At 41.4% G+C, this 24,124-nt stretch overlaps 1 protein-coding gene across 2 annotated transcripts in view; it reads right to left on the bottom strand.

The window, feature by feature from the left end:
• Positions 1-24,124, bottom strand: part of LOC139462366 (uncharacterized) — a 94,505-nt gene that overhangs the window by 46,624 nt on the left and 23,757 nt on the right. The window contains exon 2 of one of the 2 annotated variants that reach the window (XM_071244046.1): positions 3,612-3,697. The gene's annotated coding sequence lies outside the window, so the exon portion shown is untranslated. Of the gene's footprint in view, positions 1-3,611; positions 3,752-24,124 lie in introns of those variants that run through there. The other variant, XM_071244045.1, reaches the window with a different exon arrangement.

Here is a 24,124-nt window from a genome sequence, read left to right as displayed (position 1 = left end):
TCATAAATTATTCATGGTCTTTGGCGCCTAATCTGGGGGCCATGTGTGGTTTAGGGTCGGAAATGTGACGGGCGTCTTATGACGGAGGGGGAGTAGTGAAAATGGGGTCTTCAGGATGGAGCGATGGAACACTTAAATATTGTGGCAGCATCCTGAAGGTGCCTTCTGGTATTGATCGATGTATGGGAATGCAACATTTGTCAGGTAGAATCACGGAAAGGGTGGCACATTGTACAAGTGTCCCCACTGACATGGAAACAGCTAATCTTTATTATGTTTTTAATCAATTACATGACTGCAATGTATCGCCTAATTACTTGATTTTCTGATTCAAAGTCTCTGTTGGAAAACTCATTACTTGGAGAGTATTGTTCAATCCTTCGGCAATTTTCCGTGAAATAATGAGTCAACAATACTTTAATTGGAGGGCAGGTGTGGGGGTAGTGCATCTCCCTTGGGCGCAGAGAATACAAACTATGTAGTCTTTGACAACAAAAGAGCACAAGACTTGCTGACTAAGCACATACGACAAGACGGCTGATGAATTTTCAATCAACATCTTAATGGAAAACCTTCTTCAATATCAACATTTTAGATATTTTAAAAACGCCTAGAAAATTAATCTTTTACATTGTAAAGTGCTGCTGATTATAATCGTGTTTGACATGACAGGCATCAGGTGGGACCTAACTTGGCCTTTATTGTCATATTGCGTGCAAGTACAACCTTAGTGTGTATTCAGACAGACTGCAGTGTTTGAGTGAATGAGTTAGGGAGTTTCTTATTAACAAGGTAAGCACAGCTGCATAGTGTATTCTTTGGTTTCTTCTGGGTAACACTATAGTGACTGGGGTTTTTTCCATGGCGTTTTGCAAACCTATTGTTATATACTGTTATAACGGATGAAAATATGACTTTATAAAATACCCGTAATCGTTGATAACTGTGTACTGTGGACTGATTACAGAAAATCAATTGCGTATTGGTAGGGATGAACATGGTCACTTGTTTCTCGAAGAACTGGCGAAGTTTCTTTTTAAATTAATATGGTATCATTTCTCAATAGCTTGACCCCCAAGGTCACTGTTCCCAACACCGGGTTTCAAATGTCTTCAGACCGCGTCCGTGGTGTAGTGGATACGGCATCTGCCCAGAAAGAGGAAGGTCGGATGTTCGATCCCCGGCTGTGTCGTTTAAATATGGTTCTTTTTGTTGCCCTACCTGGCGCTCGGCATTACGGAAACAGAACAAGGACTGCTCTGCTCGGAGTCAATATACAGTGTCTTCGTGGGATATTGTTAAAATGCGGCATGGCAGATATCTAGTGGACTAACACTATATAATCGGCATTAGGTCGGGCGTATGCATGCATGTCGCTGCATAAGTGAAATAATTCCAACGATAAATCCCATTTCATCCCAACACCTCAGATGACTTCATAGTCTTCACTGTTATAACAGCTTCTAAATGCCACATAATTCTATTCTACGCATCTTCATGAAGGCGTTGCAGTCACCAACAACCTGTCTACCTGCTGCCCAACAACCTGCTTCTAATTGCCGCGTATAGACAACGTATATCTTACTCAATCTAATTCTCAAATCCCGAGCCAAATGAGACATACGCTGCAACATAGGCCGATATTCAGCAACACGAAAGTACGATCTAATGGTTGTAATTCAGCCGTATCTCCACACATCTATCATCTGCCTAAGGCATAGATCATGCGCTGTTCGACGACACATGTTGTCCATACCGCGTGTATCACTTGCATACAGGGAAGTCATCTCATTCCTTTCCAAAGTTATATTGAACCTACCTCGCCACAGAGAAAATATAAGACGTGAGGGGCGGTAGGGTAGCCTAGTGGTCAATGGGATAGCTCACCTTGCAGAAGACACGGCGCGATTTGTCAAATGTGTACAATGACGCCAATTCTCGTGTCCGCCAACGTAAGCCAACTTGAATATTGCTAAATACACTTAAAACAAGCTGCAACCAGTTAAATAATAGGTTCTTGCATAGTTTTCAAACCAAACTAAAACCGCTCACATTCATCTCACGCCCATCAACCTAATGTGTAAAACGAGTACCCTAAACGATATACCCCTGTATATTATCCCTGTTACAAAGTAGTTCCTGGACATAACTTTATCCTGTGCATAAAAAAAACACCTCCACATTCACGATCTACTCACATGCGTCCATCCCAATCTCATTGATGCAAAGGTTCAAAGATTCACTCAATGAAGAGGACAATATCGTTTTAAATCCCATCCTTAAAATCCAACATAACCACAAAGAAGGAAGACATTTATCTCTCCGAATAGGCAGGCAGTTTAACGTGGTCCCTAACCGTAGCTGGCAGTGCGATCGCAGTGATTGAATTGTTAACAAGAACATCTGAACGCTGTGATTGACGCTCCCTATCTGACCATTAATGTTTAAGTAAGACCACTCAGTGTCTAAATCCCTTCATTCTATGTCTCGTCAGCTTACTCTCACCCGTGTCAGGAGAGGCATATGCTTTCCCTTCATATGATCTAGACAGTGCAACGCCATCTGTGTTTTAAAGTAGTCGCTTAGATTTTATTTTGAAAATTTTCATCGTGTTCCTTTCCTTAAATAATTGTCTCTCCAAATGACGATCAAGTCAAACGCATTCATGATAATCATCGGACTAGATATTCCGTATCATGTCTTCACTTGTTTGAAGTGTGACATTTCTCACTGAGACGTTGATTTGGGTCAGCGATGAATGTTGTATTAATTCAATCAATCACTGTTTGTGTTATTTTCCATAAATGAAATTAAATTATCTTAACGTTTCTTAATGAATAGACATTTTCGCTGATTTAAGTCCTTACACATACACAAATTCTCCCGTTTGAATCAGTTTAATAATTCGATTGTCAAAGCAATGGGTAGTTATAACAAAGATTAGACTGTATACTAACAACCCACAGTTTTTCATTAACCAAACAACACTCTTATGGATTTAAATGTTGTGTTCTAAAGTCACAGCAAGCTCCATTGTAATACGAACTGAAAATACGTACAGATTAATAAGGACAAAATTAATCCAATTGATTTAAGGCCCCAGGAGAAAATGGAACTTTGTTCACTGCACTTTTTTCACGAAAACTTATACACGTCTTGGGATTTGTAATTCCATTAGCTAACTTGTATGAAGAGATTCAATATATATATATATATATTTATAGTACAATAGCAATATAAAGTTTGTTAGGTGGACAGAAGGTGCAAATAGTTCATATAACATACAGTATAGTAAAATACGTATATAATCGTTATTCAGTTGTAAATCTGACCTACAATCGACGTATCAATGAAATCTTACTACTGCTCGGGTTTTTTTCTATTTGTATAATGAATAATATATTTTAGGAAGATCCTTTCTAAAACAATATGTTTTAACTTGTTGGAAGGAATGCTTTGAACGGAACATTTAGAAATAGTTCTGCAACTTTAAAGTCCTAAATTAATCAATTCATTAACAACTTCTGGTAGGCATCGGCAAGCTGCCATCAAAGTGTTGAAGCTTCACAGTTGAAGCAGGACCTTCATAGAGTGGTTGCATAGTGACCTACCTTAAGTGTCAGTAAAGGAGCGTTCTCGTCGTCGTCGTCGTCGTCGTGTCGTCTCAGCGGTATCTCCGTGTCCGCTCTGGCTCCCTCTGTGAAAGACAGAGCAGAGATAAACCTGCGGGTATAGTATGCTACCTGTTGGGGAGGAGGTGGTGTGTTAATTACCCCCGAAGCAGGGGGCGGTGGGCGGGACCCTCAGTGGCACTAACGGCTTCTGATTCGCGCGCGCTGATCCACCACTGGAGGAAGAACAGCGGTGAGGGGCGGACGATCTCTCAGCGTCTTGACAACAATATGGACCTGTTGGTCGGAGAGACACATTGGTAATCAATCGATAGGCGTCTATCGATAAGCACCACCCGGCAGCGCCCCACAGGAAGGCGGTGAGGTGAAGTCCGGGTATTGATTGTACGGGGGTCTGAAAGAGCAAGCATTAACGGACGCTCCGGATGCGACGTGGGAAATGGGGATACTTAGAAATGGCGATCTTTCTGGTGTCCAATTGATCTTAGGTGGTTATGACACGGTGATAGCAGTAATTGCTATAGGCTTGATTGTGGGGTTACCAGACTTATAAGTGTCTTAAGATGTATGGTGCTAACCTTGTTTCTTCTTGAATACTTCCCCTCGCATATACCTGGCAAAGTTTGGGCATGAAAGATTCCGATCGAAGCTTCTTCAGAGTCTATCTTATCGTGTCTCGTTGAAATCAATATCTTTGGGTGTAGTCAATATAACGGAGCTTTAGAACACGAGTCTGCTGTGCTTAATTCAATACTTGTCAACTCGATATGTCGCGTATATGACAATTTACAACATCTCTCTGATAGTTTCTGTTACTGCCTGGAAAGTTTGGAGCTGGAGTTAAAGTTCAAACACCAATGATGAAAAAGAAATCAGACGTTTGTCGTGTAATGACGTCATCCCCTAAATCTGTACAGTCGTGTGCTTTGTTAACGCCGTTTTCTTTGGAGCGTACAGAATTCCGTTATTATCACATTACAGACGCTTCCCACACAGTCTCCGATATTTCAAAGAAATTCGATAACATTTGGTCGCGATACTTAATGGCTTATAGCTGTACGCACATATCCAATAAAATGACCTTTCAGTCACACCGATATGACTCCTAGCAGGAATGAGGCTCCGTTATATTACAATTGCAATGTTTTGTAACAGATGCACGTTCTGTCCCTAACCTGAAGAACTCGAAAACAACGACTACAACAAACATCGACCATTCATTTGCTGTCAACGTACACTGATATATTTGTCATTCCCCATGTAATCTCTCACCGTGCACACGCCTGGTTTGAAACAACAAAGACTTAAGACACGAGACATACTTTCCAATGTAGCTGGCAGATTTTGTCTATGGTTAACCACGACATCGGCCTCATTGTCACAAACCTTTTTGTAAATCGCACGCCCTGGCAGACCTATAGTAATGCAACCCGGTGGTTGATATTATGAGCAACGTCCCGCGCCGTCGGCGTCCGATGACACTTTCGGGGTAACCAGGCGTGATCATCCGATCTGATTAATACACGCATGATATCTTTTCCCGGGTCCCTGGTTTATTTCAGCACACAACTTCTATCACCAAGAATGGTAAAGCTTGTTACCCACTGGAAACACAGCATATTTTTAACACGACAACACAGGTTTCAGACAAAGAAGGATTATTCTGTCTTGTGATTGCAGCTCTTTCGTAGCAATAGGTTAATGTAAATATTTACAATAGCCTAGCAAGGGCAATATAATAGTTTTATTCTCTGAGCATAAATGCGCAAAGAGACTTCAAAGACACGCACTCTCTTATTGAATATGCAGCATTTCTTGTGACAGAACATTATCATCTACATAACTTGTAGAAATACCCCAAATGTGTGTTTTAAACCTTCCTTTTCATAGACAAGTACTCTTGGTATCATCATACGAGTTCTGTTATTGTGGTAACAGTAAAATCTCGAATAGAGGTACGAGTGAGTGTTTCAATGGGGTTCAACGCCGCTTTCAACGGTATTTCAGTTACATAAAGGCGTGTTATGTGGGAGGAAAACCCAAAGTGATGCCAGTCTCAGACATTTGCCACATTGGTGAAACCCACGATCGCGAGCACATTGCTGACAATAGACCTACGTGCATGCACCTTGTCAGCAATGTTCACACCATTTTCACTGCTCTGACTGCATCCACAAATTTAAACAAAACGTGAAAGCTTGATATTTGATATATTTGTAACTTTACACTTTGTGTCATTATATGTATCAGGTTCCCATTTCCCGAAATATAAGAGATCACTCATCATACTCGTTTTAGTTCTGTATGTATCATCCAATCGACTTACATGCACTGGAAATACCAACACCTTCACATATAAAGCTGTATAATGATGACACCAGGTGTTCGCGAAGTACCCTATCAGCCGTCAGCACTTAATGCTTGGGTGATTATACTCCCTTATTCAGCTGCTCACACAGATCTCTACAGCCGCCTGGGTCAAATATTTCTATTCAAGAAAAAGCGTGAACAAATAACGACATTCTCAATGGCTAGCAAGTCTCTATGATAAAGGCAGGCATGAATGTAACGCTGAGATCGCACAAAATAGAGCTGGAGTATTACCAAGTCACACGTAGCCAAGATTCTCGAACGCTGACCACGTGACATCTTGGAAAATTTCAAAATCACTCCATAGCATTTTTCGTGCAAATGAGTTGCGTTTGTTTCGATTTGAAAATAGATTTTTTAATTGCCTTAATGCAAAAGGGTAGTGATTTAACAGCTCAGTCCCCTCCGTTCTGTGACGTTTGTGCACTGTGCCTATTTAGAATACATGGTGGATTATATCATCGATTACGCCGTAATTTCCCTAATGTGTTGTGGTAAGGTGTTCTGGCCAATCAAATATGTCGAGAAGAACTCAGCACGTTCTCCACATAAATGTCAAACATCGATGGACATTGTTACATTGCTGCCGACTTTTCTTAGCAACTGGAGGTCGACAAAAACACATACTCTCTTTCATTTTTATATGAATCATAATTTCCCTTCGTGATTTGCCTATGTGGAAATTTCTTTATGATCACGTCATCTGACGTTAATCTTTTAATGAACGTCCTTTTGACGTTTTTATCCCACCAATGTTTACTTATATGTCCTACATACATTCTCAATAGGTTTTAACTTGGTAATCCCGGAACAATAATGATTATTTTGGAACAATAAGTAAACCAATAATCTATCAGACAGCACATTAACCCGTTTATGCTTTACACAGGGTGATACCTCGAAATATGTTGTCATCCCTCACGAATCGGTTCGATGGCCTGGATACGATCAGGTGTTCAGAAATGAATAAAATGCTTGCTCAAGGCCTTGTGAAGCTATATCTAGTGACATACTGACCATTACAGAAACCGCAGATAAATTAATGCTATTTTTGTATTCCCTTGATGCTTTAGTGCACAGAGAGCACTGATGGGTTACCAGGAAACCCAATGTTGAATACTTTCAACCTCCAAGTTCTGCCTGAAGGCTCAAAGTAATCTTTAGTCTTCAGTGAACCCAGTACATGTTTAAACACTAATGTCAACAATGGTCCTGCGTTTGCACTAATTATTATGTACATGTAGCCAACTCCAAATACGTATTGAAGACTACTTTCGGTGCGTCTAAATTAATGTTAACATTTTTGTTCTGTGTAGGTGAAAACATTCTTGTGATGTTCACACACCTTCTTACTTGTTTGCTAGGTACCAATTCATACGGGGCGAAATACAAATATTAGTTTTTCATTCTGTAATAATTGGTTCAACTTAGTGCCCCTGTGTTTGTTAAGAAAGTTAAATATTCTCATTAGGAACGACATATATAATTTGTATCCAATTAAAGGAGAATGGGTTTCCTGAATGGTCAGTGCAAAGGAAATCCTAATATTAAAATCACAACGTGAATGACAGAAGTCGATTTACTTGAAAAAAAGGTTAACTGTCAAAGTGATAAAATTTTAAAGTTGCAATTTTCATTATCAATGGATACATAGAGTTCCATATGGGATCGTCTTTGTTAATGAGATAAAAACGAGAAATAACATAAATGACATTATTACAATATTTTTGCATGACTGAAACCGTAATAGGTATGTGTAAAATAATCCATTATACTATTTTTGAAGCAAGTTTGAAGCAAGTTTGCATGCATCAACCAAGTCAGCGAGCCCGACCACCTGATCACGTTAGTCGCCTCTTACGGCAAGCATGGGTTTGAAATTGTCCGGATTCTGTATGACAATGTCAGGTATCTGTATGACAATGTCAGGTATGTGTATCGCAATATCAGGTATGTGTATGACAATATCAGGATTCTTTATGAAAATGTCGGGTATGTGTATGACAATGTCGGGATTCTTTATGAAAATGTCGGGTATGTTTATGACAATGTCGGGTATCTGTATGACAATGTCGGGTATGTGTATGGGAATGGCAGGTATGTGTATGAAATTGTCCGGATTCTATATGACAGTGTCAGGTATGTGTATTGCAATGTCAGGTATGTGTATGACAATGTCAGATATGTGTATGAAAGTGTCAGATATGTGTATGACAATGTCAGGTATATGTATGACAATGTCGGGTATGTGTATGACAATGTCAGGTATGTGTATCGCAATGTCAGGTATGTGTATGACAATATCAGGATTCTTTATGAAAATGTCGGGTATGTGTATGACAATGTCGGGATTCTTTATGAAAATGTCGGGTATGTTTATGACAATGTCGGGTATCTGTATGATAATGTCAGGTATCTGTATGACAATGTCAGGTATGTGTATGAAATTGTCCGGATTCTATATGACAGTGTCAGGTATGTGTATTACAATGTCAGGTATGTGTATGACAGTGTCAGATATGTGTATGAAAGTGTCAGATATGTGTATGACAATGTCTTGTATGGATATGACAATGTCGGGTATGTGTATGGGAATGTCGGGTATATGTATGACAATGTCGGGTATGTGTATGGGAATGGCAGGTATGTGTATGACAATGTGAGGTATCTGTATGACAATGTCAGGTATATGTATGAAATTGTCCGGATTCTGTATGACAATGTCAGGTATGTGTATGACAATGGCGGGTATCTGTATGACAATGTCAGGGGTGTGTATGACAATGTCGGGTATGTGTATGGGAATGTCAGGTATATGTATGACAATGTCGGGATTCTGTGTGACAATGACAGATATGTGTATGACAATGACGAGTATGTGTATGGCAGTGTCGGGTATCTATGTGACAATGTCAGGAATATGTATGGCAATGGCAGGTATATGTATGGCAATGTCGGCTATGTGTATGACAATGTCGGGTATGTGTATGGCAATGTCGGCTATGTGTATGACAATGTCGGGTATGTGTATGGCAGTTTCGGGCATCTATGTGACAATGTCGGGTATGTGTATGACAATGTCGGGTATCTGAATCACAATGTCAATTATCTGTATGACAATGAAAGGTATGTGTATGACAATGACGGGTATATGTATGAGAATCTCAGGTATGTGTATGGCAGTGTCGGGTATCTATGTGACAATGTCAGGTATGTGTATAACAATGTCAGATATCTGTATGACAATGATGGGTATCTTTATGACAATGTCAGGAATATATATGACAATGACGGGTATCTGTATGACAATGACGGGTATCCGTATGACAATGTCGGGTATCTGTATGACAATGTCGGGTACCTGTATGACAGTGTCAGGTTTGTGTATGACAATGACGGGTATCTGTATGACAATGACGGGTATCCGTATGACAATGTCAGGTATGTATATGACAATGTCTGGTATGTGTATGACAATGACGGGTATGTGTATGACAATGTCTGGTATCTGTATGACAATGACAGGTATGTGTATGACAATGACGGGTATGTGTATGATAATATCGGGTATCTGTATGACAATGACGAGTATGTTTATGACAATGTCAGGTGTCTGTATGACAATGATGCGTATGTGTATGGCTATGTCGGATATGTGTGTGACAATGGCAGGTATGTGTATGACAATGTCAGGTATATGTATGACAATGTCGGCTATGTGTATGACACAGTCAGGTATGTATATGACAATGTCAGGTATCTGTGTGACAATGTCAGGTTTCTGTTGTCTCTGGAGACAAAGTGGTCCCATGTGTGACATCAAAGTACATGTACATACATTCTCTTCACCACCATGCACAATCTATCATAATGAGGTAGAATTCCTGATGAATAATATAGTGAAGAGATCCCCCGTTTAACAGTACACTGGTAAAACACAGTGTTTACTCATAAAGCGCACACTTATGTTCTGCGGGAACAAGTTTCACTAACAATATTGAAAACTCTTAACATGCCTTGGCTAATTGCGTGTAGACATTGCGTATAGAGATGATAGATCACTGACAGAAGCTTCTGCACACGCGATGAACCCAGCAGCCCTGTTTCTCTGCTGACGTCACAAGGCACAAATTACATCAAAGAGTATTGTGACGTCGCTGTAAACTTTGTGGTGCGGGGCCCCGTTCCTCAAGGCCTTTTGTCGTAAGTCTATGTTGGAGTATGGAAGTTACAATAACGATAGCGTTGTGGAAAGGACCCCCGAATGATACAGGTAGACGTTGTTTCAAGTATGATTTTGTTAGACTCAGTAGGATTATCCTGTGAACATTTTTTTTTAAAAGTTATAAACGGCAAGTACTAAACAAAATACTAAACTCGCTCCCGTGTAATACCAATTTCATGAAACTCGTGAATAGTGAATAGTATTTGACTCGCTTTCGGTCTCATAAAATGGTATCACACGGGCGCGAGTTTAGTATTCTATATATATTCATTGTCTGATGCTATCGACTTTGTCGTGCCTGAATTCACCGTAACATGTCACAAAAGTATCAAACCGGAAGTATTATTCGTTTACAATGGGGAGATTGCACCTAAAACTTGCCATGCCCGATGTCCATTTGTCTTCTTAAATAAGTAACACAATAGCCAGATTGATGATTTTGAAGCAAAATATATCTGCTTCGTTGGAGTCAGTGCGCTGAGAAATGGATTGTGCGCATTGATTTGTTACAGACATAAATAAAGTTGCCACAGGAGTTATTTTTCAAACATGAACTGACACATTAGAAAAAGAAATAAATTGAACATTTGCTGATTGTATTGTCATTGCAACGAATATGCTTCAAAAATAGCTCAAAGCGTTAGCGAGCCTTTGTTGTTACAATACTGTTATGTACTAATGGTAATTGATAAAGCACATGAAAGATATAAGGATTTAATGTTTTCCTTAAATGCATTACACAATAGTGTGGTAGGTCACTAAGTGCAACCTTTTCTGATAGACTATTTTAATATTTTTATTGAGTTAGTTGATATTTATTGTATGCAGTAGCAACATCCTAGTATAAATGTACATTTACTCTACTGCAGAAAGTCCCATAAATGGGTTTATTATGTGTCGAACGGCACAATGATAACTAGGGCAGGTGCACGATCTACATGTGATGAATGGAAATAGTACCTTCTTTGAAAATTAGATTTCAAAGTAGTCTTCTTTGACATTTTGAGTCCTTAGGCTGAAGATAAAAAAGAAATTAATATGAAATAACATTTGTCTCAAAGGACATACATATAGAGGTTCTCAGACTAAAGATGTCCGAGATGGCTTCTACAGAATTACAGTTGTATGAGTCTTTTGATTAAAAATCGATTCACTGCGATATGTCATACCTAATGGGGTCATGAACAGTAACACAAACAATAACCCTCCAACAGCCCAACAACCGCCTCACCAAAAAACACCCTACACCCACCGACCAACAACCCTACACCCACCCACCAACAACCCTACACCCACCTACCAGCAACCCTACACCCTACCACCAACAACCATACACCCACCTATCAACAACCCTACATCCACCTACCAACAACCCTACACCACCCACCAACAATCCTACACCCACCCACAAACAACCCTACATCCACCTACCAACAACCCTACTCCCACCCACAAACAACCCTACACCCACCAACATCCCTACACCCTCCAACCAACAAACAACCCCACACCCACCTACAAGCATTCCTACACCCTCCTACCAACAACCCTACACCCACCCACCAACAACCCTACACCCTAACACCAACAACCCTACATCCTCCTACCAACAACCCTACACCCTACCACCAACAACCCTACACCCTAACACCAACAACCCTACACCCACCTACCAGCAACCCTACACCCTACCACCAACAACCATACACCCACCTATCAACAACCCTACATCCACCTACTTACAACCCTATACCACCCACCAACAATCCTACACCCACCCACAAACAACCCTACATCCACCTACCAACAACCCTACTCCCACCCACAAACAACCCTACACCCACCAACATCCCTACACCCTCCAACCAACAAACAACCCTACACCCACCTACCAACAACCCTACACCCACACACCAACAACCCTACACCCCTCCACAAACAACCCTACACCCACCCACAAAAAACCCTACACCCACCTACCAACAACCCTACACCCACCAACAACCCTACACCCTCCAACCAACAAACAACCCCACACCCACCTACCAACATTCCTACACCCTCCTACCAACAACCCTCCACCCTCCTACCAACAACCCTACACCCTCCTACCAACAACCCTACACCCACCTACCAACAACACTACTCCCTGCAACAAACAACCCTACACCCTCCCACCAACAACCCTACACCCTCCAACCAACAACCCTACACCCTCCCACCAACAACCCTACACCCTCCAACCAACAACCCTACACCCTCCCACCAACAACCCTACTCCCAGCAACAAACAACCCTACACCCTCCCACCAACAACCCTACACCCTCCTACCAACAACCCTACTCCCACCAACAAACAACCCTACACCCTCTCACCAACAACCCTACACCCACCCACCAGCAACCCTACACCCACCTATCAACAACCCTACACCTACCTACCAACAACCCTAAACCACCCACCAACAACCCTACCCCCACCCGTCAACAACCCTACACCCACCTACCAACAACCCTACACCCACCCACCAACAACCCTACACCCACCTACCAGCAACCCTTCACCCTACCACCAACAACCATACACCCACCTATCAACAACCCTACATCCACCTACCAACAACAATTCACCACCCACCAACAACCCTACACCCACCCACCAACAACCCTACACCCACCCACCAACAACCCTACACCCACCCACAAACAACCCTACATCCACCTACCAACAACCCTACTCCCACCCACAAACAACCCTACACCCACCTACCAACAACCCTACACCCACACACCAACAACCCTACACCCACCTACCAATAACCCTACACCCACCCACCAACAACCCTACACCCACCCACCAACAACCCTACACCCACCCACCAACAACCCTACACCCACCCACAAACAACCCTACATCCACCTACCAACAACCCTACTCCCACCCACAAACAACCCTACACCCACCCACCAACAACCCTACACCCACCCACAAAAAACCCTACATCCACCTACCAACAACCCTACTCCCACCCACAAACAACCCTACATCCACCTACCAACAACCCTACTCCCACCCACAAACAACCCTACATCCACCTACCAACAACCCTACTCTCATCCACCAACAACCCTACACCCACCCACCAACATCCCTACACCCACCCACCAACATCCCTACACCCACCCACCAACATCCCTACACCCACCCACCAACAACCCTACACCCACCCACCAACAACCCTACACCCACCCACCAACATCCCTACACCCACCCACCAACAACCCTACACCCACCCACCAACAACCCTACACCCTCCTACCAACAACCCTACACCCACATACCAACAACCCTACACCCTAACACCAACAACCCTACACCCTCCCACCAACAACCCTACACCCACCCACCAACAACCCTACACCCACCCACCAACAACCCTACACCCCTCCACCAACATCCCTACACCCACCCACCATCAACCCTACACCCACCCACCAATAACCCTACACCCACCCACCAACATCCCTACACCCCTCCACCAATAACCCTACACCCACCCACCAACAACCCTACACCCTCCCACCAACAACCCTACACCCTCCAACCAACAAACCTACACCCTCCCACCAACAACCCTACACCCTCCAACCAACAACCCTACACCCTCCCACCAACAACCCTACTCCCAGCAACAAACAACCCTACACCTTCCCACCAACAACCCTACACCCTACTACCAACAACCCTACTCCCACCAACAAACAACCCTACACCCTCTCACCAACAACCCTACACCCACCCACCAGCAACCCTACACCCACCTACCAACAACCCTACACCCACCCGTCAACAACCCTACACCCACCTACCAACAACCCTACACCCACCCACCAACAATCCTACACCCACCTACCAACAACCCTACACCCACCCACCAACAATCCTACACCCACCCACCAGCAACCCTACACCCACCTACCAACAACCCTACACCCACCCGTCAACAACCCTACACCCACCCACCAACAACCCTACACCCACCCACCAACAATCCTACACCCACCTACCAACAACCCTACACCCACCCACCAACAACCTTACACCCTCCCACCAACAACCCTACACCCACCCACAAACAACCCTACTCCTATCCACCAACAACCCTCCACCCAGCAACAACCCTACACCCACCAACAACCCTACTCTCATCCACCAACAACCCTATACCAACATCCAAACTGCCCTACCAACACCGAAGCATGCTCTATCGGGACGTAATATTCACGCACCTTACCACTTATATGCAATATCCTATCTACGCGCGTGTGGGTATATGTCTGTGTATATATAAAGGGGTGTCGACCTGTGATATGTGATTTATTTTCTTGTATTTCTGAATATGAACACGTTGATTCTAGTTGTTCGATTACGTTATTTTAAAATGTGATTGACCGCAATTCACCCGCTGTTAACATTATTCCATTATCATCTTTTTATGAGTTTGGTGGAATTTCGATACAGATCTATCACATTATTTTTAGAATACAGTAAATAACAAATGTCAAAGCTGATTATTATTTCCTCTCTTTTAGGTAATCAAAGTTTTTATATTCTTCTCACAATCGTACTTATAAATGTCAGATACCATTATTTTTACAATGTGTTTCAAAGTTTATTCACTGGACAGGGTGTCATTATTGCTTTTGTGAAACTGTAAACAAAACAGCATCTGAATCATTAACCGCAAGAAATTTCCCTCGCGTGTTCACTCGCACCCTCCTCGTATTCTTCTTCAGGAAATTGGGGGCACGGTTGACCTAGTCGTCCAAGGGGCCGCAATTCGCTGTGCAGAGTTGCGTCCCTTTGGCACGCCCGAAACCTGTGATTGTTGGTTCGAATCCCGGTTCGCCCTGTTTATGTTTCTAGGTTTGTCAGCACCATACCTCTGCTCGTGGGTTACACCAAAGTGGTAAACGTCTTGGATGTGCACCGCTACTGGCTTTCCTCCCACATTCAGCAAATACACCATGATATAAGAAGAATACTGTTCAAAAAGGCGTTAAACCCAACTCAGGGGACGTCAGGGGACGTCAGGGGACCCCCAATAATAACTTTTAAGGGTCCTTGCAACCAATGTGAAGGTCCTGAACTGTAATGAAATGGTTTGATCTACTGTACGTTTAGATAATTACTTTAGAGCCTGGACTGAATCAGTCATCAATGGGACAGTGGTCAGGATTGATGGATGAAACGACAGACGCCCTTGACTTCTCTTGATGCGCTTTATTCGATGTTCTTTTTAAAGAATTAGGCCTCCAGCCAATGTCCATACAGTTGGTCAGTCACATATACTATATATAACAAATGAAATAATCAGTCAACGTGGATCTTTCTAAAGCAACTTGCATAATCGATAAACATAGCCGGGTGTCCATCCGTTGATGCCAAAAGCACCTACAGTAAAGTACGTTTATAACGAACACGCGTATAACGAACTGACGCTTATAACGAACTGATATTTTTGTCCCGACAATTGCTATTGTTATACTGTAAATATGCTTATAACGAATTACGGTTATAACAAACTAAAGTTAGTGGTCCCTTTGAGTTCGTTATAACCGTACTTTACTGTATTTGTAACGTGTTGGGTATGATATGAATATAGTAGGTACTTCTCACGCAGGGTTTTACAACGGACACAAACAATAACAAATGGAATTCATCTTCGACGTAACCTTCCTTACAAAGTGTGCATATCCTTCTATCTCACGGGATATTGCAATACCTGCGCTGTAGGTACAAGGACTATATTTGTGCGTCCCTCGGGACTCAGTATATTTGTCTCTGCGTCCATTTTCTACATGTGTACGTCGCTTAAAACCCTGCCAACTCACTCAGTCACTCGCTCAGTCATGTCTTTTACTTATGAATATGATGTTCATGGGAACTTCCTTGATGTTTAAGGCACTGGCTGTTTGCGTTTCGCAGGAGCTGCTCACCACTTGATGGTTCACCCGCGGGAGATCATCGATATCTCTCCGGATACTTCCGACCCCAATGTTCCCGACACCTCGTTACTTCCGACATTGCTAAGTCAGACACGTAATTTGTTAATTTGTTTGTTGTTTAAACGCCGCACTCAGCAATATTCCAGCTATATGACGGCGGTCTGTAAATAATCGTGTCAGGGCCAGACAATCCAATGGTTAACATTACGAGCATCAATCTACGCATTTGGTATACGATGACACGCATCAAACAAGTCAGCTACCCTGACCACTCGATCCCGTTAATCGCCTCTTACGACAAGCATGGGTTGCTGAAAAATATGCTTGTAATCCTCATTTCGGAAACTATTTTATCTACACGATTCGCGACCGTATGGAAAAGCGTATGTACTACAAATAAACCATTCGTTCATTCATGTTCAGTCTACATAAGCATATGACGCATGTGACAGTGATGGGCATTCGTTTTCGTCGTTTTTCACCTGTCAGTGTATCATTTTCCAGTCATGTCTTGTCGCGATGTGCTACCTCAGTATTTCTCGCGGCTATGGTCTCCGTGATGATCTCAAGCAATTATAGCAAAAACGCTATACTTGGTTTTCATGAAATTGGATAAAATGATCGGAAATAAATGTCAAATTAAAAAGCATCTGGGGTTTGAACACTTTTTACTCGTCAGAAATAATGACGAAGATAATATTCGCTTGCGACTGATATGAGAACAAAATACGAGTTCACCGCAATTCTTAACATTTCCTGTACAGCCAAGATGCGTGCAATCGCTTCACGTGATCAGCCCTAATGCAAGGATGGGCAAGCCTTTAAACTGATGGAATCTCACAATTATTCATGGAAACAGAGTTGTTGGTTTTTTTTATTCTATTCAATAGAAACATACATTAACCTTTCATCCAGCTCTGTAGTTTGTTTTACGATTGAAGTTGGGATTATAGAAATAAAGGACCTCTTGGATCTCGTTGTTGTGGAAACATGGTTTTGTAATCCGGACGCCGATAATCTGGACTGTTGTCATGGGAACCGAGGTATCAGTACTGTCAATATGAAATGGCATTATGTTAAAATATTTTATCTAATTCCAAAATTAGCGAGTAATGGCTAGCCTGGTGGTCAAAGAGTTGTCGACTCACACCGAAGGCCCGGGTTTGATTCAGCATATGAGGAAAATGTGTGAAGCTCATTTCTGGTGTCGCCGCAATGATATTGCTAGAGGGCTGTTAAAAGGGGCGTAAAACTATACTCACCCATTCAATCCATACATGTAGAGTCACACAGATAATAATCCTTAATCAGTAAGCACCGTACAGGTGAACATGGTTACCGCCGGGGATGGGGGTGGGGGTGGATGGTGGGGGGATGCGGGGGGGGGGGGGGGGGGGGGGCAGGCGGGTAGCCTAGTGGTTAAAGCGTTCGCTCGTCAAGCCGAAGACCCGGGCTCGATTCCCGACATAGATATAATGTGCGAAGCCCATTTCTGGTGTCCCCCGCCGTGATATTGCTGGAATATTGCTAAAAGCGGCGTTAAACCATACAAACTCACTCACTCACTTACGTCTGTGCGGAGTCAGGTACAAACACATTTTTGAAAATGTTGCGGGTGGTACCAGTAGGACAGGACATGCTTCCTTTTCGCGAACAGTGATCCATTCATATAATTCTTACCGCTATTATGAGTTTTACGCCCAATGGAATCTGTTTGGGTGGACAATCAAGACTTATTATTCTCTGCCGTTGACGTTTTATATCTTACCGAAGTAGTAAACGTTTTAGATTCAATTAACAGATGTTAAATCCTGGCACTGGTCTCTTGGTTACAACAGCTGACAGGGAGGAAACAGTCCTTCTTAAGTTAGTCTGTTATGTCCTCTGAATAATCATTCCGACGTACACCTATAGTGACAGGCAAAAAAAAATATACTCCGATGTTTAATGTTGGATAAAAATGACATAAGCATATAAAAGCGAAAAAAAACCACATATATCCGCGAAGCCCTTAAACAGCGATGACACCAGGTGTTCACGAAAAGGCGAGCGCGCCCCGCCCCACCTGCGGCACAAACACACGCAAAGGCAAGCCAAGCGCTCACATGAAAAACACGTGTACATGGGAAGACAAGGCACACGGGAACACAAACAAGAAATGGATATTGGATGGAAATGTATTTGATACGAGTATCGTATTGGTGTTTTGGACCTTAAGTTTTCTGTTTTGTGGTAACTGCTTGAGCCTAGTAACGTCCCGATAACATTTCTAATTGTTTGGACAAATCCAATAATCATGAGTATACTTAGTGCATATGCGAGTATATCCCTTTAGTCTCTTTTTACTACATCAACATCGTGGGCCATAATGTTCTAAGGTAGCGTGACGTAAACGTTTACAAGTTGGGTGATAAACATATACCGGACGTAACACATATCACACATTTCCTTGACTTTGACAGTTGTTTGATTGTGTCTAGTGTCCCTTATCTATTTTATGATTTCATGCCACCTATATTATGATCTTATATTCTAAAGCAGAATACCGTAGCGGCGATAACCCAACACACGCAATGAACTTTCGACTGGTCGAATGGTGAAGGATATGATTAGTTGGTGACGATGTTGCTATGTCATGGATTACACGTTGCAGGGACACGAGTATTTGTCCTCAAGAACGCTGGTGAAGCTGTACAGTGAACTGCATAACACGTGCTTGGAAGATAACATGTGTGTTCTATATGAAAAACCTCAAAGGTCCTTTAGAATTATGGACAGGGTTTGTAATTAGCATTTATGATAAAGTACACCTGGGATGAAATATAGCACAAAAATTCTCCTACGAGTTACGCGTTGTTCCTTCAAAAGTTTCATATGCATTCTTACAAGGTAATGTTTTCATCACGAGTGTGTTGCATTAATGATTAATTATTAATAACATGCCACCTATATCATTAATATCATTTGACACGTATGATATATTGTATCAGTTGGAGAGTCTGATTCCCAACTTCATAGTGAGTGAGTGAGTGATTGAGTGAGTGATTGAGTGAGTGAGTGAGTGAGTGAGTGAGTGAGTGAGTGAGTGAGTTGAAAAGTATTCCGGACTGACTGGATATATCCCTACGTGTCAGCTTAATGTGGGAGGACAGTCCGAAGTGATACAGGTCTCAGACGTTTGCCACTTGGGTGAAACCCACGACCACGAATATGGTGCTGACAAACCTAGAAAGGAACGAACCGCTCACGGCGAACCGGGATTCAAACCCACAATCATAGGTTTCCTATTTATTATATACTTTTTGTGTAGTTGTAAAGCCTTGAAACGTAAATTTTCTAACACGCAGGGACGTTTCACCACCACTTCGATTTAAAAAGTAGTTTAGAAACAAAAGTAACAAAAAGCTATATTTCATGTCAACAGACTCCTTCACCATGCAATAGGATATATAAAAAAATCAACTAAATATTTTAGAAATCTGAGAGACCGTTGATGGAAACGAAAGAATACACGCTTGTCAAGTAACAAAAATGGAGCCTTGCCAAACGAATAGTCTCGATTGACGAGTTAAATGAGAACTTTACAGTTTATGACGGAATATTTTCAAGAGAATAACAAACGACAAGAAGGGAAATGAACTCCATAAATGACTCTGTCAATATTTTGCCTTGTCAATTTGGAACTAACGTAAATAGGAAGTCAGCAGTTTGTGTTCTGGCGAGACACTTACGATAATGGGGAGATAATTTGCGGGGAGGTAACTCTTGTAAAACAATAATTCCGTCAAAGTGTTAAGTTCACTGCGGTAAAATATAAAGTGTTATGTTCACTGCAGTGTTAATATCAGAATCTCATGCATGCGATTAAGAGATAAGGTGTGGGAGAACTAGCCTAATACCCATAATACAGGCAGCATCGGATACCACGTGAACCGGTAAAGACGTTCTGCTAAAACGAGGATTTATACCGTTTTGATTACATCATGTTTGTACTAAAGAATTTAAGAGCAAGATTCGCTGTTTAAAAACGAAAGTAAAATAGCTTCAAAGCAGTGCTACTATTACGTTTTTTTCAAAATAAATCATTATTTGGTTTGATGTTTCGGCGTGGAAGCAATTGAAATGATCTAAGCATTGGCCAAATACTAAACTAAAAACTAATTTGATTGCGAGCTAAACATTGCAAGTGGCTCGCTTTAGGGCACAGTTTTTGTCTACTCTTCAGCCTCGTTCTGCGATATCATTTAAACGTGCTGAATGTTGATTGGTTCAAATATCGATTGATGTGGGTGATCAAAGATGCCGACATTGCAGGTGTGCAAAGGTAAGGAGTAGGATAACCCTCACTGTGGCAACTTAGTTAGATGCTTCAAATATCAAAGGTTAGCTGCGACGGCGACCGACGTAGCTGAAGACGATGTCAAGTCAAGCGGGCGTTCTTCGGCTTGAAATGACAGAATCCTTAACGCTGGCACAGTATTGTAGATTGAACACACTTGACGGTACATGCACCAGTCAAAGCAGGATGTCTCTTGAGCACTCGACTGACGCAATGAACAATAATGATGTTTTATAGCATGTCATAATGTTCCCATTCCGCCCTATCACTATCACCCAAAGCCGTCTTATCCATCCATTCAACTTGGACGCCCTTGTGGAAGTATTAAAAGCGTTTATTTTACGACAAACGATGACAAAAACATTACATTGTGTCCTGATGTCTAACGGAACTATGCAAAATAGGTGGCCCATAATATATAATATAATTCACAATCGTATAACGTTCTTAAACTGCAATGACGTCATAAGATAATACTTGACAAAAAATCCCGTGGAATTTAACTATGCGCGTTAAAAGATAAGAAACTGAGTAAACAATAATATATATATTTGTTTTATATCTTAAAATTGACATATTGACATATTCAAGTTATTATTATTCATGGTATTCAGAAAACAAACAGAAGGATATCCTTCTTAAAGAAAGAACACTACTATCTGAATTCCACCTACGCCTTTTTTAACAACGTAATATAAGGTATCAAATTACAGTTAGAGCAATTAAACACTTCTTTGCGGAAGAATGAATTGAGAATTTCACTGACAACTCCGTTGTTTTCGAAATTTACATTTAAGGGAATAATGTCAATTAAATACATAAACGATATGCAATAAAAAAAATTGCAAGGAAATAGCTCATATTCATTTGAAATATGAACCAATTCAATGAAGACAGGATGGCTACATCAGCATGATTTAATTCCTATGTTTTATATTTCTTTCTTCTTTTAAAGGATTCTAAGAATTTGGTGTATGGAATGCTACAATCGCAATTCTTTTTCTAACTCTTTTAAATGAACTTTATGGATTTCAGTTAATTGTTCGGCATAATTCAGACCAGAGTTTTTTGCAAGTGTTTCACAAAATGGCAACGATTTTTGCATATTTAGGCAGAAACTGTAAAGTGATACAGCACTAAAGAGTAAACGTATTTGCAGTTCTGACATATATGTCGGAAAGTTATGGTTATGTTGAAAATCAGAACCAGGCATGATGGCAACAACCTGATGAGATTCACTTCTCTGTATCAACAGATAAAAGTGTGATGCGAAATGGTCATTGAAGATAGCTACGATAAATTCGAGGATTCAATCAAACATGAATTCAACATTGTGATGGTGTTTCGTGGATTGGTAAAAATTTGGTGGATAGGGGGAAATGTACTGACAATTTCCAATTTTTAAAGTATATACGTGTTATTCCACTATATTGATGAAAAGTATGTCTCTTGCGTGGTTATTGTAAGGTTATTTTGACCAGTGCGTCTTGGCTGACTGGCTGCTCTGGCTCGATGGCGATGTATTAAAGGATTTGAGATTTATGGTTTTGGACCATACTTTTATGAATCTAAATTTGGCAAGCAAGTGATTTAGTTTGCATGTGAGAGGAAAGCCAAAAAATGATACAGGTGTGAAATAGTTATCTCTTTGGTAGGTTACATGGTTATTGTGATGTTGTTTCAAGGCTTACTGGCTGCTTTGGCTCTTTGCTAATGTTAGAACCATATTAACCAGGATTCGAGATTTATGCTATTTTACCATACTTTTTTAAGAATGTAAATAGGGCAAACATGTCACTACGTCGACATGAAATAGAGTTATGTTTTCTGGTACATATTGTCCTGCTATGAATTCGGTGTCAAAATGATATTCATCATTGAGTAAAACCAGCCGAATATCATCTTAATCTGTCTTAGTGTCATCGTTTGAATAATTGAAACGTTGAACAATTTGACAAGTAGCAATTATTCTGATTGTTACATGATATAAATGAAATGGTTATTGTCAATAGAATTGAAGTCTGCTCCCCGTACATAAAATGAAGTGTAAAAAATAAGATTTATCATCTCTGCCTGGATGCAGTTTCTGATAATATCAGCCCAGTTTCAGCCTATCTGAAAAGATATATGAGCGGCCATTCGGTGTACCTCAGATTATTATATAGCTCAGAGATGTAAAATGTTAAATTTCTTGTCTGATGGTGTAACTGTAACTGTAAAAATTAAACCGATTTGAAAACGAGACACTGTTCAGTATTGTCCGATATTTTGTTATCCGTTAAAACAGCAGAATTTCGACATATTTCGACACAATATATGAACGACATAATTGCCGAGATGGCTGCTCTGTAAATATTGTTGCAGTGGAACCTGTTGTATGTGACTGTCACATATGTCACACGCTGTGTGCACGACGTAATACATTGAGCACTTCGGCATGCATTTATCACATACACGGCCGTATAAGCCGATTAAAAACGGAATGTTTTACAAATTGCAGTGCCATCTGGCGTTCTTTATTGTCAACGTTGTCGTTTAGCAGTTTAGTGTCCTTCCTGTGCTGTGACCTGTTAGTACATATTGTTCTTTTTTTACATACGTCTTTTGTTTGCGAGTTGTCCATTGGAGTTGTTTTGTATTTTGAATTCGGTATCCGTATTTAAATAATGACCTTTATTTGTAACATTCATTCTGTATATGTAACATTTGAGAATTATTGCGTACTGTTGTGTTTTATTTCAACATTGCATTTTTGACCGAATTGCTGCCCATACAGGTATTAATTATCATATATCCTGCGAAGTTAACAGCCTGTATCTTTAATATCAACCACTCTGTCACGTACAACCAAAAGGTGAGGTGAGGTGAGGTGAAATGGGGTTTAACGTCGCATCCAAGATTATTGCACTTTAATAGCGACATGCATGTACGTACGTGTGTGTTTGTGTGGCTGCTTGTACTAGTCCGGACTGATGCCGATTTATAGTGCTAGCTCACTGAGATACCATGCCGCAGTTTAACATAAATACCCCACTCAGACACACTATACTGACTCCGAGCCGACCATTCCTTGTGTTAGCCCCTCAATGCCGAACGCTAGACAGGGTAACAACAAGTACCATCTTTTACCGTTATTTTAGTATGAAGCGGACTAAAACCAAAAGAGTTTCGGACTATTAGAAAACTTGGCCACTCCAAATCAGAGCCGAAGTTCTGAAGGAGCGCTCGCTGTGTGGCGTTGCGTTCCTATGACGTGATATTGACGTAAGAAACATCGGTTCTAATAACACGTCTCGTGGTTACCGGGTTTACACGTCTCGTGGTTTCACCGAGTTTACACGTCTCGTGGTTACCGGGATTACACGTCTCGTGGTTACACCGGGTTTACACGTCTCGTGGTTTCATGGGGTTTAAACGTCTCCTGGTTTCCCCGAGTTTACACGTCTCGTCGTTTCACCGGGTTTAAACGTCACATGGTTTCACCGGGTTTAAACGTCTCGTCGTTTCACCGGGTTTAAACGTCTCGTCGTTTCATCGGGCCTGCATCAC

This window comes from Haliotis cracherodii, unplaced genomic scaffold (genome assembly GCF_022045235.1).
Source record: "Haliotis cracherodii isolate W230 unplaced genomic scaffold, xgHalCrac1.p SCAF_15, whole genome shotgun sequence".
NCBI lineage: Eukaryota > Metazoa > Mollusca > Gastropoda > Lepetellida > Haliotidae > Haliotis > Haliotis cracherodii.
Note: the sequence above shows the minus strand (reverse complement) of the source record. Positions and strands in the feature narration are given on the sequence as shown.